Raw genomic sequence first — 15,224 nt, 5'->3', positions numbered from 1 at the left:
TGAATTGGCCGCACTGGCAAAAGTGATGGATTCCTGGAAGGGGTCTACATGGACCAAGGTCTTGAGAGTGGCTCGAAACTGAGCACAGCATCGTCGTAAAATATCGACGTCTGAAATACAATAGTCTAAAAATTCCTTCTGGAAATCAAACACTTTTCCGGCTTGTTGTTCGTACCATTGATAAAAAGCCTGTCGTCCACTTATAGACATGTCGTCCGGATTGTAGAATGCTGCCGGTGGATAAGGCCCCACATAATTCTGGTTCTGTTCAGTGTTAAAAAAGTGAGGGAAATACCCTTTTTTCAGTTCGGTGAATCCGAAAGCAGAGGGCATTTTAGACAGAGCAAAAGGTAAAAAATTATAAGAGTCGATGAATTTTAATCCGCAGATTTGCATGGATAAAATTTTACTGCCGTTCATGATTACCGTAGGTTTCATGCAGGCGGAATGCACTAGGTAATTTAAAATGAACTGTCCGTCATATCCTTTGAAATTGTGGGCAATGATGATGGCCTCGTCGTGTAATAAGGCAGAATTCTTATTCCCTGTGTCGGGCTGTAATAACCAGTCCATGAAGTGTTTTAAGGTATCTGGTCCTTTAAACACGTGTTGATGGGGTCCCATATGTCGACAGTGAGGACAGCGATCTTCTATGGGTAAGTGCCCGCAATGCTGACATACGCGGTGTGCCACACATAAATTAGGGACGTGGATGCCGTTTTCCTGTGTACATTCGAAATCGAAATAAATATAAAACTGTAATGTTTCTTTGCCTTTCTTTTTCTTTTTCTCAGGCTTCAGTTGAACGTAGCACTGATGATCCGTGTCTACAGTTTTCTTACAGATCTTACATTGTTTCTGTCCTCCGCAATGATGATGAGGGAGTAATTTTTTAGGCATCCATTTCTCACAATGCTCGCATCGTCCCATTAAACTGCATACCGTTGTGGCCGTATTCTTACTGTGAGGCCGTAAATGGTTTTCGTAGCAAGTTCTGCTCTGAAAAAATCCCTGGCACTGGCTACATTGAATGTGGCTCCCGTCTGGAGGGCAGGGCGTGTCCGTTAAACAAAATGAACAGCGGTAAGGACAATTGGTACGATGCTCTGTGATGTTCTTGTACCCCACATCGCAATGATCACAATAGTATTGATTACCCGTCACAGCTGGCATAGACAAAATAGCATCGTAATGATGATCGTCTAACAGAATGTTTAAACAAGTTCCATCTCCGCAGCCTTTGTACAGGGGCTCTAAACTGAGTTTAGAGGAGGTGGACTTGAACTGAAATATTTTCAGTCGATAGCGAGGGGCTAACACCTGTTGTAATTTTCCCCATTCTTCGGGTCCACAAGGCTGATGAATATCACAGCCGGCTTGTTCCATGAGAGCTATAGCTTCATTTTTCTGGTCTAAATATTTGTAATCACCCTTCCGCATACGTAGCCATTGTTTTTCCCATTCAACTAAACTCTCTGGATTTTCCGGTTTTTCACTGTGTAACCGGGTGACTACAATGGCTCGTGCTAGACAAAATTTATCCCAAGGATTGTCGATCTGAACGATGCATCGTTTATTCTTTTTAAAACTCTCCTTATCAGGTGTTTAGTATTCTGTCCACCACTGCCTTCTGGATATTTGACATGAAACATGTCGAATTCCATAGACCCGTCTCCCAGTTTAAAATCTTTCTTAGATTGTTGCACGGCTTCTATTTTGTTTAAAATGACGTCCTCGTTCAAATGTTTACATTGCGTAAACTCGTACCAAATGTCGGAATCCAGAGAAGGGTGGTGAATGTTCAGGCGTACATAATCGTTAGGGTTACACTGCATTTGATATTTGACATTTTGTAGCATGTCCCTAAATAATCGCCGAACAAAGCCTCTGTTTTCCTCCTCTGGAAATTCTTTAAAATTCACACTGTAGACATCTTCTTCAGCTTTAAATTTTCTGGAATGCCGGGCCTGATTGAGTCTCACTTGGTAATACTGGGAAATGGCCTTTGGTTTCGGTGGTGGTGGTGGTGAATGAGGTGGTGATGGGGATGGTTCTTCTTCTTCAGGTACATTCCTTAAAACTTGACGGTGTTGAGCTCGGTTGGCTTTGGCTCTCTTTAATCTTTCCATTAATCTCGCATTTTTTTTCCTGAGAACTAATTCTCTGGTTCTCTGTCGAGAAATAATTCTTTCTAATTCTTTCTCTCGTTTTTTCCATCTCATAAGTTGTTGTGCATGTAACAATTGTTTCAAGGCACTATCAAAATTCATCTTGATAGATCTGACAACAAAATGAGCTGAAAGTCGGAGAAAAGCTGTATTTATAGAGTGTATGACGTCACAATGCCTAGGTAGCTCGCTGATCCAAGACTAAGTATTGAGACGTACACAGTACGTACAAAAGGGTATATAAAGCAGAGGTGGATATTTTAGGATCAGTCTTAGTGGGCATTTGTTACTAGACAGACGTAAAAATATGGCAGAGGAAAAGTCCATGAATTCACCTGCACTCATACCAGAGACACAGGATAGTATTGAAGGAAATGAAAGAAGTTTGATATGTGATATCTTAGATCAAATGACCAATGTAATGGAGATACTTCAACAGACTATTTGTGAGTTTAAAGAAGACATGATTACTGAGATTCGTGTGTTTAGAGGAGTGATAATGAATGAGATTGGAAATCTAGAAAAGAAAATAGAGACTAGTCAGGATCAAAAGCAGGCTAACAACAAGAGGAAAGTTCCTACTACCCAGACGGAGAAGACCCTGAAACTCCAGAAGAAAAAGTAAATATTATGTACATTACTTGAATAAATCATCTTACACACTTTTGACTGTGTTATTGTTTTTTCCGTTTTCAGAAAATAGAGCTCTGTGTGAATGACACACATGACGTCACAATGGTATACTTGAATCTATGCCAAGATTGTGTATTGCCTAGGCCTGACTCAGCACAATACGTAGATTAAACGTAGACCCCCCTTTTTACTTGGGTTTTTCCAGGATGTATACTAGATTGAACCGGTCATCTGGGGCCAAAAAAAAGTGTACTCAGTTGACCCCCCTATCCAGGATCTGGGGGGGGGGGACAAAAGTGCACTCAGTTGACCCCCCCCCATCCAGGCTGCTTATACTACTAGTGTGTAAAATTTGGGACAAATTTTTTTTTTCAAAGTGCGTTGAGAGTGTACATCATTTTTTTTTTTTTTACCACGGAGCCACATTACGCACTTTGAAAAAATATAAATAACACAAAATTTCTGGACTTAGATTTTAGTAGTAGACAGTATTTTGTTATATTTGCATATTCTCTATTTTCTCCCATTATGAACCTGCACTCACCAAGTTGCATATATATATATATATATATATATATATATATATATATATATATATATATATATATATATATATATATATATGGAACGTTGTGCAAAAGGAATAAAATTTAGTTTTTGATGAAATCCTCTGGGAAAAAAAGAAATCTAAAATGATTAAGATTGGTGATTGCGGAATTTTTAATTTAAAAAAAATGATACTTTCAGTCATTGTGTTTAATTGTAAAATAAAACTTTCTACAAATTAAACAGAGCTCTATATCTTTAATTTATTTGTTCATTTTTACGCATATTGTTGCAAAGAAAGATAACTCTTCACGCTAGGGTTTTTTACATTCAGACAAAGCGGAATTTCTGTAATAGTGTATCTATTTCAAGAACGATTTAAAAAGAATTTAAGAACTTTAGAAACATAAGAAAAACATTCTTATTATAAAATTAATGTAAAAACATTCTCTTTTTTCATAATATTGTTATTTTTAATTTTCCTCAGAGAGTTTCGATGACGATGACGTCATGGCGCGTCACTATAGCATCAAACAAAAAAATTAAGAATATTTGAAGACGGCACAGTTCGTATCCAGATAACTTTGTTTAATAAGCAAATACCATATAATTATATTGTATATGATTTATTGGAGATAAAGTGGATAAATTATTATTACTTTACTTTAGTTTATTAACCCTCTGGCTGCGGGAAGGACATATATGTCCTTTTACCGTTCGCTGCGGGAGGGACATATATGTCCCTGGCGACGTCATAAATGTTGCGTGATTTCTCTCTATTTTTATTGAGATTTTCTTCAGTATTAATAAATTTTCACAGCATTTTTTGATAAAAAGATTGAATAATTTAAAAGCATTTGCATTTAAATGTAAGTTAAATAAGGCATTAACACATTTATTTAATCCTTATATTATGTACATGTACATAATACATGTGCACATGTACTTTTTTCCATGCATGTGATTAATTCTTAAATGCGCGATCAAAATACGTTTTCATATTACGTATATTTACATACGTAAACGTCTATTATAAAATATATTTCAAGTTATACTAATAAAATATTTTTATTACATTCCTATACAGATCAAATGAAAGAAACACACCCCACTCCCCACATTCAGAGAGAAAATAGCGTTATCTTTTAGTGATATAATTTTCTTTTTTTAAAAAATTACAAAATTTTGTCATTTGTTTATTACTTTCATTATTACTTAATCAGTCTGACATTGGAAAACAAAAAAGAATTCTGCTTCCAAATTTGACTCTGATTTTGATTTGAATCCAAAAGCAAAGATGAAGTTTGCCTTCAATATAGACAAATGTAGGGTGTGTGAATTATTTTTATTATCCGCACACTATCAAACCATTTCCCCGACATACCCACACGTTTACCCACATTATGTCGAACCCCCTCCCCCTCCCCCGTCGAATTATCACATACCTGATCCTATTATATTTTCTTGATAGATTGATGTGTAGAACAAGTTCTATCTTCGCAACACGACCCCAAACCCTATTCGAGGAACCATATATTGTCAGATATTAAACACAGATTATTTTAGTACACTTTAAATTAAGAAATCTTACAGGCATGAATCTCTGGCTTTTTAAGGACACCTGCACAGCTGCGTATCCAAGATCCCGCAAATTCCAGGGGTGGGGTGGGGTGAGTTGGGGTCCGACCCCCCACCCCACCCATCCATCCGTGCATGCTGTATATTACATTTATAAGGTGTTAAGACCAGAGGCAGGTTTCATATTCTCTCTTTGTTTCTCTATGGCAATGATATCGCAACATATATTAACCAGTACCTCGCGGGACCGCTGGGTATGACCCAACGCACACGTCCATTACTGAACTTTACATGTACAGTGTACATGTACATAAATAATACATTTTCAAAGATTACATTTAGCAAGAGATTTTACAAGTTCTGTATATACATGTACTGATAAAATATGGTTGGATTTAAAATGCTAGTTTTTTGGGGTTTTTTTTTTTTGGCATGTAAAGACTTGGATTTTCTATAATTAACCATCTGAGCTTACATGAAATCTATAAATTATGAAGAATGAGAGCTACTTATTTACTTTTTGTCGTGGTATCATGTTTAAAGACTTTACAAACACATGTAAATACATGAATGCAAAAATACTCTGTTGTGGAATTATATGTAAATGTCATCGAGCTCAAATATATATTGGATAATTTTGGCCTTTAAGAGTCGAAGTGACATCGTACTGTAGTGTATGTGACTGCCAAAAAAGCCGCATAGAAAACTGTTTTGAGCAGAGTCTAAATGATACAAAAATCCTCTATTAACATTACCTAAAAAAAAATTTGAAGAAATCTTTAACGTCTTCGCTTTCAAAACCTAAGGAATTCATTTCCCCACCAAAACACTATTACAATTAACCCCGATTTTAAAGGAACACAGTCAGGATTGTTGAAAATGAAAGAGTGAAAATTTCATTTTAAAAATAAATAGATAATAACCAAATAAGTGTGTAATAATTTTGTAATCCCCTCGCTCTCCCGTTGTCAGTAAGCCATTGATATTTCACCCCCCAAAAATTGCACGTAGATTACAAATGCAAAAAGCAGATATGTAAGAAGGGGAGGGGCACGGTTTGCATTTAATCGGATAAATAGTCGTGTGTGCTGTCCTCTCGTGTTCTAAATATAGGTGTTCATGATTTTGACATTCATTCTCAAATTTTAGTCACAAGATTAGCCTACAGACAAACTATTAACACCTTGTTTACAAACAGACACAACCTTTTGGGACCCATTTTGGGATATACTCTTCATCCTGTATTATAAAAAATAGTTTATACTGAGTGTATTTATCTTTTAATATCTTAATTCGTAACCCCCTCACCCCCCACCCACTTCCCCAAAAATCCAGATATTCATAAACAGTTATCTATCGTATCCTTTCCCCTTGAAATCCCCCCCCCCCAAAAAAAAAATCTTACATAGGCCTATAAGATAATAACTTATATTTATAGTTTCAACCTTGTTCTGAACAACAAAAAAAGGATGTGTTATTTACAAAAACAAATACTTAGTAATTAAGGAGACGGATAAAAATGTTTCTAACTTGTTTCCAAACCCCGTTTAATCTTTGTCAAGTGTATGTTTATTCATTATGCTTGTAATTCTAAAAAAAAAATGGATTTATTACCCAATGGTAAAAGCAAAAGCAAATTTTTTTTTTAGTGAAAAAGAAAACAATGCCCTTGCCAACCGAAGTCTTCCTTTACAAAACACCCTTCTTGCTAGTTTATAGAATATCCCATATATCATGGTGAACATTACATCTAAATCTCATCTTACATGAACAATACAGCTGGATACTAAGATGTGAATACGGAGCAATTTTTTTTCTGACATTCTAATAGTATGATTGTATTGGTTTGAATTAAATTTTGAATTCTCTTCTCATTATCCTTTCACTTTCTTTCATAAAATAAATAAAAAACATTGTTCGTATGTATTTTAACTTTACAGCATAATTTTAGTATAAAATGCAATTTTAAGTTCCCTGATGTCTATTTTGTATAAAACACGATTGCCAGTATCGACTTGTCCGACAAATCGTTGGAATTATATGACCCCGATATCAGATCGATCCAACAGAATATGGAATACAACCCTAATTTATTTTCTTTTCAGAATTTTATTCGATATTGACGCAGTTAAATTCGTTTATCAAAGTTTACTTCCGATAAACTGCAAATATTTTTTTTCCCTTTAATCGATCTCATCCATAAAGTATGGAATTACAGAATTAAATAAATGTTGCTTAAAATTACCTCTGATATATACAAATTATATTTTTTGTTTGATCTATATATTTATCAGTTTAAGATTGTATTTTATAACTTTTCCTATACCAAGGATTTTTTTTTATTAACAACACTTTATAGCCAATTCCTATATCATTTATCGGCAAGGAAGTGGGCTACGCACAAAAATTAGCCATAAAGACTTTTACTTCCGCCAATCTAAAACATCAGACCGGAAGGTATTGTCTCGGCCCTTTGGCCAAATTAACAGAGAAGCTTAAGCGCATTACACTGAACAGCTTAGTGGTAGATCTTTTTTCCTAATTGCTGGTTTATTAATTAAAAATTAAATCAATTAGCATAATATGTGTTTAATCATTCAGTCAACATTAATGCCAAAATGAAATATTTATACAACTTCTATAGAATTAATTCTAATAAATTAAATTCAAATTCATGGGTAAAAGTTGTTTTATGATATTTTTTTTTTCTAAGTGAGAACCATTCTTGAAAGAATATAGCTTGCTTTTTATTTAATTTAGGAATAGAAAAATCTACGCGGGCTGCAGAGGCAAAATTAATAGAACGTGGTACGCTTCATGTTTCGAACTTTGAGCGAAAGTTGAATGCAAATGAAGAATAAGACAGAGAATGAAAATTACTAATGTTGATCTATATTCTATATTTTTACTTAATTATTTAGAAAATATTTAACAAACTATCGATAATGTTTAGGATTATTCATCTGATTTGAATTCGCTTCTGAGTTTTATGAATTCATTCTTCATAATCGATCATTGGTATTTATTGACGATCTCTTTAAAATATCATAATAATGAATGATTAAAATTGGACAAAATATACATGTAAAAATAAAGAATTTCTAAAACCACATAGTTTTCTTGATGTAAAAATTGAATAAATTTCAATACACGCAATCCTGTATTTGACGCGCACTAAGCGTAAACCAGAAAAAATCCCGCAAAATAATGTCAAAGAAATTGTGACGTCGTTTTAATCTCGCAGTGACGTTATATTTTCTGTATATTTACATTTGCAAATGTTTTCTTCTATATAACACTATTAAAAGCAACGCGTATCTATATCCGTATAAACACGGGTTCCTCGCGTCATAAACGTTCGACGTAATTTCTCAGTGACGTCATAAAGGGTCGACGCGCAATCAGTGGATCAAAACGTTGTTTATTTCTAAAATATTTCTTTCGAATAACTGTTAGATTGGTCTTTCCTCATCGATGACGAGGAGAGGACAGGAAGAAGGTCCCTCAGCCCATCTCTTAACAATCCCTTTCCAAATATATGATGTCGCGAGTTCGAATCCCACTGTGGGACGTGGAGACCGGTCCTTCGGATGAGACCGTATAAACCAAGGTCCTGTGTCGCAGTAGGTGCTGGCACGAAAAAAAGCCCTCACTGCTAAATGGAATTGAGTGCCGAGTATAGGTCAAAGTTTGCAGCTCTCCACCGGCAAGTGGTGGCGTCTCCATATGAGTGAAAAATTCTCGAGAGGGACGCTAAGCAACAGACAAAGAAACAAACAAACCAAATATATGTATTTGAATAACTGGTATGACACTGATGTACTTTCCCTCCTTTTACTTATCCTATTATGTTGAAGAAGAAAGGCTCAGGGGCCATATCGATGATTTAAGAAACAATAACCAACTGACTATACTTTGGCCAAATAGTTTTACAGAATCAAATGCAATACAAATTTTAAAAAAAGCCCTAGGCTTGTATAAAATGCACAAATTATTCATACCTCCTAGTACTAACCGAATAACTATAAAAAACAAGATGTGTTTGTGAAACACTGATGCCCCCGTATGGCAGCTTATGGCGAAGGTTAAAGTTTCTCAAATGCAAGTCAAGCTCCAGGTCAAGAGATCAAAAATGTTGGTACCCAAAAAAAGGTCTTGTCTCTAGGAATATACTTGTAAAATTTGAAAGCCATAGGGCCATTTGTTCAAAATTTTTTTTTAAAAGTGAGTAAAACATCAAGGTCAAGGTCAAATGGGGCCCCAAGGGAAGGGCTTGTCACAAGTGATACACATGTTCGTGAAATGTGAAAGCCCTAGAACCAAATGTTAACATGTTACGACCAAGGTTAAAGTTTTTTAAAAGTAGATCAAACTCAAAGGTCAAGATCAATGCCAAAATTGTTGGTATCCAAAGGAAAGTCTTGTCCCAAGGAATGCACATATGAAGTATGAAAGCTGTAGCGTCATATATTTAAAAGGTATGGCTAAGATTAAAGTTTTTTTTCAAAAGTAGGTCAAAATCAAAGGTCAAGGTCAAAGGGTCAAAGTTGTTGGTATCCATAGGAAGGTCTTGTCATAAGGATTAGATATGTGAAGTATGAAAGCCCTAGCTTCAACCATTCATAAGTTATGGCCAAGGTCAATGTTTTTCGAAAGTAGGTCAAACTCTTAAGTCAAGGTTAAAGGGTCAAAATGGTTGGTATCCAAAGGAAAGTCTTGTCACAAGGATTACATATGTGGAGTATGAAAGTCCTAACACCAACCATTCAAAAGTTATGGACAAGGTTATAGTTTTTCAAAAGTAGATCAAACTCCTAGGTCAAGGTCAAAGGATCAAAGTGTTTGGTATCCAAAGGAAGGTCTTGTCACAAGGAATAGACATATCAAATATCAAAGCCCTAGCACCAACTGTTCGAAAGTTATGGCCAAGGTTAAAGTCTCAGAAAATTTTGCAAAAAAGGGTCAAACTCCAAGGTCAAGCTCAAAAGGTCAAATATAATGGTACCCAAAGAAAGATCTTGTCACAAGAAATACACGTGTGAATTATGAAAGTCATAAGTCCAACCAATCAAAAGTTATGGACAAGGTTAAAGTTTTTGCGGACAAACAGAATGACAGACAGACGGACAGGGCAAAACTATATACCCCAGAATCTTCGATCCGGGGGCATAAAAATTCAAATTGTGCAGGAATAATTTTTTTTCATATTTCTAAATACTTATCAAATAACTATTAAAAGACCATCATATTGTGCGCCAATCTTGAGCTTATTTTTATGTATCATGAAGCAAAAATCAATGCAAGGAATGTAAAAAAAGGAGGTAACCAACAACTATTGTGAATAACAATTATGTCAAAATTTATTCTGAGGACAAGTTTAGTATATTTTTTTCCACGTTAGACCAATGAAAGTATGAGGATAAAGTTATCTTGAGCTTTTTAATTCTCCATTTCAAAATGTTTTAGGTTATTGTTTGGAAACCACTGGAAATCAACTGTCTAGAAGTAACTGCTCTGATTTTCTAATGGGCTGTCCAGATATTGATTTCAACATTGACGAAATATACAAATGTAAGGACAACTTCATCTATGATTAATAATTTCAAAGACATCCTCAAATTCATTAAAATATTTCTCTATGTATTTAGATTTATTAATTCAATGTTTTTTTATTTAGTTCCAGTCTGTCTAAGAATTAGTACAGAACATCATTGCTATCTTGCCCATCCATCATGTGGAAATGTGTAAGTAGATGGTCTACTGATAAATCGAATTGCACATCTTCTAGGTCTGGCTTGAAGATAAACACATCTTTTCCTTTTAACATATAGCACTTGGAATAAAACAACCAAAGACACAACGCAAACGTTTACATCAGGATATACTATGGATCGTGGAATTTACAACACGACAACATTAAATATTCAAACAACCGCAATTCCAGAGGATAACTCGGCATTAATTGGTGCAATCGTGGGAAGTCTTGTTGCCGTTGTGTTAACCCTTATTTTAATTCTGATAATAGCTAAGGTTGTGAAAAAAAGAAAACAGAAAGAAAAAATGATTGAAAAAGGTGATGAACTTTTAAGTTTCTTTTCTTTGTGTTGCTACTGTTGAGATTTTCAGTGGTAGATAAATTATGTGTTTTTATCAAAAGCTAAATTGTTCATGGATATACCGAGATGAAAATAACCCGCGGTAAATAAAAAAAGCACTGATCAAAACAATCATTAAAATGTAACCTCATTAATGAATATTAAGTAGGTTTGTTTTTTCCCCATTTTCACATAGTTTAAGTTTCAATGCATATTTACGACATTATGAAAAACCCTCTTTTTTTTAAGATGAAATTGAAATATTGTTGACAACAAGGAATGAAGAAAGCCAAGGTAATTTAATTCACGAAAATAAACTTTTTATTTTGTATTAAATGTACATAAAAAAAAGCAACAACAAAAAAAAAAAAAACAAAACAAAACAAAAAATCCTACAAATGTGCATCAAATTATATAATGTAATGCAAATTTTGGATAATCTAAAAAAAAAAAAAAAAAAAAAAAAAAATACGTGTCTAATTCATCGTTTGATGATATAAAGGTGCTTCATACATGTATGTTAATGCAATGTAAATATGTCTAATTAAAATAAAAGCTTAAGACTTTTTTTTTAATTCCAGAAACGGCTAATATACAGGAAACAGGTGTAAACAGTGAACAACAAGAGAGAGAACGTGTCATAGATGCTAATGTCAGTGTAATAACTACTGAGTCAGAGGAGAGTGAGTTTGAGTCGCTACCTTTAATACCGCAAAGACTAGGGGTACATTTAATGATGCGAGGACTAGAGGAATTGAGAAGTAAGTATTTAAATACCGTACATCATCAAAGAATCTGGGGGATCAAACGAGCCAGATGACAATGCCCGTTTGCGACTATGCATGTAGCTTTATCGGAAATATCTCAATTGTAAGAATTTACCTAGGCATTTAAATGTGTATGTAGTACTTGTAAAAATGATGATGCGTTGATTCTATACATTGTCAAGCTAAACACGAGACCTTCATTTTCTGACACACAATTTCTAACATAGATAGTGCCTTCTACTCTGTAATCTCTATATTGAGTTTTAACATGTTTTATGTAGATATTAGTCATATGTATATTATACATTATGATAGTAGTGATCTTTTAATTGGTTTCGAAGCGTTTGTAGTAAAAATAAATAAAAACGGGAATGCACTTATTCCAATATCAAGTATAATTTTTTATCCAGTATTGTAAATAATTTACAGTAAATTATTACTAAAATAAATTTTATTTGCTGTGAAAATGTTTCATTCCTAAAGCAACATTTCAACTTAATTATAAAGTAAAACTAAACAAATAAAAAAAAAAAAAAAAGAAATTCGCCCCTGAAGACATTTCGCGCCGAATTTAATCTACATTGTCTATAACGATATATTACGATGTTTTAAGATAAATATAAGGTTAATATTTTTAAAAAATGTTCTAAAGTTACTAAAAAAAACTTTCACGTTTAAAATTTTGAAAATAGATTAAATAAATAGAAAATAAATTAAATGAATAATTATCCATGTGCAGATATAATTGTGTTTATTCAGCAATCATAATTGCCTGATTCAGTTTTGTAATTTGAAGTGTTATAACTATAATCTGGAGACTCTCCATGTCAAGATAAAGAGGAGAATTAAATTATGAGACGGATGTCAAGTTCATTTTACCGTTGCTCAGTTGGATGCACACTGACTCCAATTTTCTTTGCGATTTTGAGTAATGCTATATACTGTAGATTCCTAAGTATACGCAAGGGATTAATTATCGCGTAATTCCGCGAGAAGCAGCTCTCGCGAAATAAAATTACTCGTTTTTATTTTTATGTAGCTTAAATCCATATAGAGTCTTTTGGCCAACTATTCGCGAATTATTGTTTCCGCGATTTGACGCCCAAGAGCCATTTCGCGATATTAAGTACTCGCGTAAAATAGGGAATCTACAGTAAGTACTTATCAAAAATATACTTCTCAAATTAATTTATTTCTATGTCTGTTAAATCAAAATAGATCAGTTTTTTTAAAATCATCATATGTCATTAAAATAATCACGAGTTGCTGTTTTCTCACATCATATAAAAATATCAGGTAATTTAGAAATATCTTTTTTTTTAAAGTTAGAGGAATTCATAAAAAACAGGTCTGACAATTTCTTTTTTTAATTTTAGTTATAATGAATGTGGGGAGGGGGGGGGTATAAAGCATGATAAAGAGATAGATTCTCAGTTTTTATTCTCTACAAGTGTATTTTGGTATGCATCATCTAGGCTATTAATATTTCCCCCATACAGGCAAAATTATCTCAATCAGGTCTTCAGAGTGTCACGTCTTTAGTATATCCCATATAAATTTGATTTATTGGTTGAACCAATGGATTGGATTAATATAACACAGCACAAAAGTTATTTAGAAGTTAATAATTGCTGTTAACAAGTGATAATTACCGCATAATTAATTAATTGATCTTAAGCGTGAACCGTCTTGGGGCGGAATGTCTCAGCGCGAGTGGTCTTTCGGGGCGAACCGTCCCGCACTCCAGTCTTCCTCGCTGACCACTACACTGTACAACACGCACTCACATATACAAGGCAATTTAAACAGCAAGCAGTTCTTCTATTTAGCAAGCGTATTTGGAATTTTTAAGTTTAAAATTTAAGTTAGTAAACCTCTTTTTTTATGTAGAGTGGGTCGTCGTACCGAATTTTTACAAGTGTTAAATGAAACATCTTTCTATTGTCTTTCATTATTCGATCGTTGTCAAAAACGGAGCGATGACCCACTCTATTTAAAATATATATATACCTTCTCATCACATTTATGTCGGTTTTTGTGAAAATTGAGCGTGTTGCCATTTTGTAGCATAAATCATTATGAATTTTGCACTTTGTATTCACACATTGTCAATTTTGTATGCAATTGGTAATATACATGTGCATTACCTAAATTTAAGAAAAAGTGGATTTTTTTGAGAAATAAATGTATTAATTTTTTCATCCATCGACATGTTGGCATTTCCCCTCAGCTTTTTTTTTGGAGACACTTGTATAGTTTAATTGGTTTTTATAAGCCACATAATTTCTCAACATAATTTCTCACAAATTAAGTGATTGTTGTGTATTGTATATGAGAATACATTTATATACGTGCAGAAAGTTTGGCGAGTATCCATTAACATTGCGAAAATGAATTCACTACAGAGATTCACTGTCTTTGGTAAAAATTAAGTACTGGAAAGTGAGCTTTTTTTCTGATCACATTTTGTCTGTTGCCCTGGTGACCCCTGGGGGTAAGCTGGGGCCATAATGGGGGATCAAATTTTAACAAACTTTAAAAATTCTCTGCTCATGAACAGCAAAGCCAAAATTAGTCAATTTGATATGGAAGCCTCATCAAGTAGTGTAAATTTAGATCTGTTCAAATGATGATGCTCGGGGGTAGGTGGCAATATATAGGAAATAATCTTTAAAAATCTTCTTCTCAAAAACAGCAAAGCCTTAATTAGTCATATCCTTAGGTAGTGTAGATACATTATGATCACTCAGGGTAGGATCGGGCCACAATGGGGGATCCAACTTTAACATAGGAATATACCTGAATAAATGAAAAATCGTCTTCTCAAGAACAACAAAGGCATAATGTCATTGTGATACGGGAGCATCCCCAGGTAGTGTAGATTTATATTTGTTCAAATAATGACCCCCAGGGGGTAGGGTGGGACCAGAATGGGGGATCAAAGTTTTACTCAGAAATATATAGGTAAAAAATCTTCGCAGGAATAGAAAAGCTGTGTTTAGTTATATCGATATGGAAACATCCTCAGGTACTGTAGTGTAGATTCAATTTTGTTGAAATGATGACCCCGTGATGTAGGGAGGGGTCTCAATGGGGGGATCAAAGTTTTACAAAGATATATATAGGAAAAAATCTTTAAAAATCTTCTGTTCAAGAACAGCAAAACCGTTCGTTATATTGATTTGGAAGCATCTTCAGGTAGTTTAGAATTTAAGCCCCCACCCCACCCCCTGCGTATTTTTCAATACTGAACTGGTTTGTTTTTTTTTAAGCCAATGTACTCAGGTTAGCGATGTGGTACATGGGCCTCTTTTTACACTTTATCTTATTTGATATTTTGATATATGATTTATTGGCATAAAATCAGGAAACGATATTCCACTTTATCTTTTGAAATGAAGAATCAATGCTGATAAACACCACAAATTAAAGTTGAC

This window comes from Saccostrea echinata, unplaced genomic scaffold (genome assembly GCF_033153115.1).
Source record: "Saccostrea echinata isolate AGI-Se365-2 ecotype Australia unplaced genomic scaffold, CSIRO_AGI_Sech_v1 ptg000040l, whole genome shotgun sequence".
NCBI lineage: Eukaryota > Metazoa > Mollusca > Bivalvia > Ostreida > Ostreidae > Saccostrea > Saccostrea echinata.
This window is presented reverse-complemented; position numbering follows the sequence as displayed.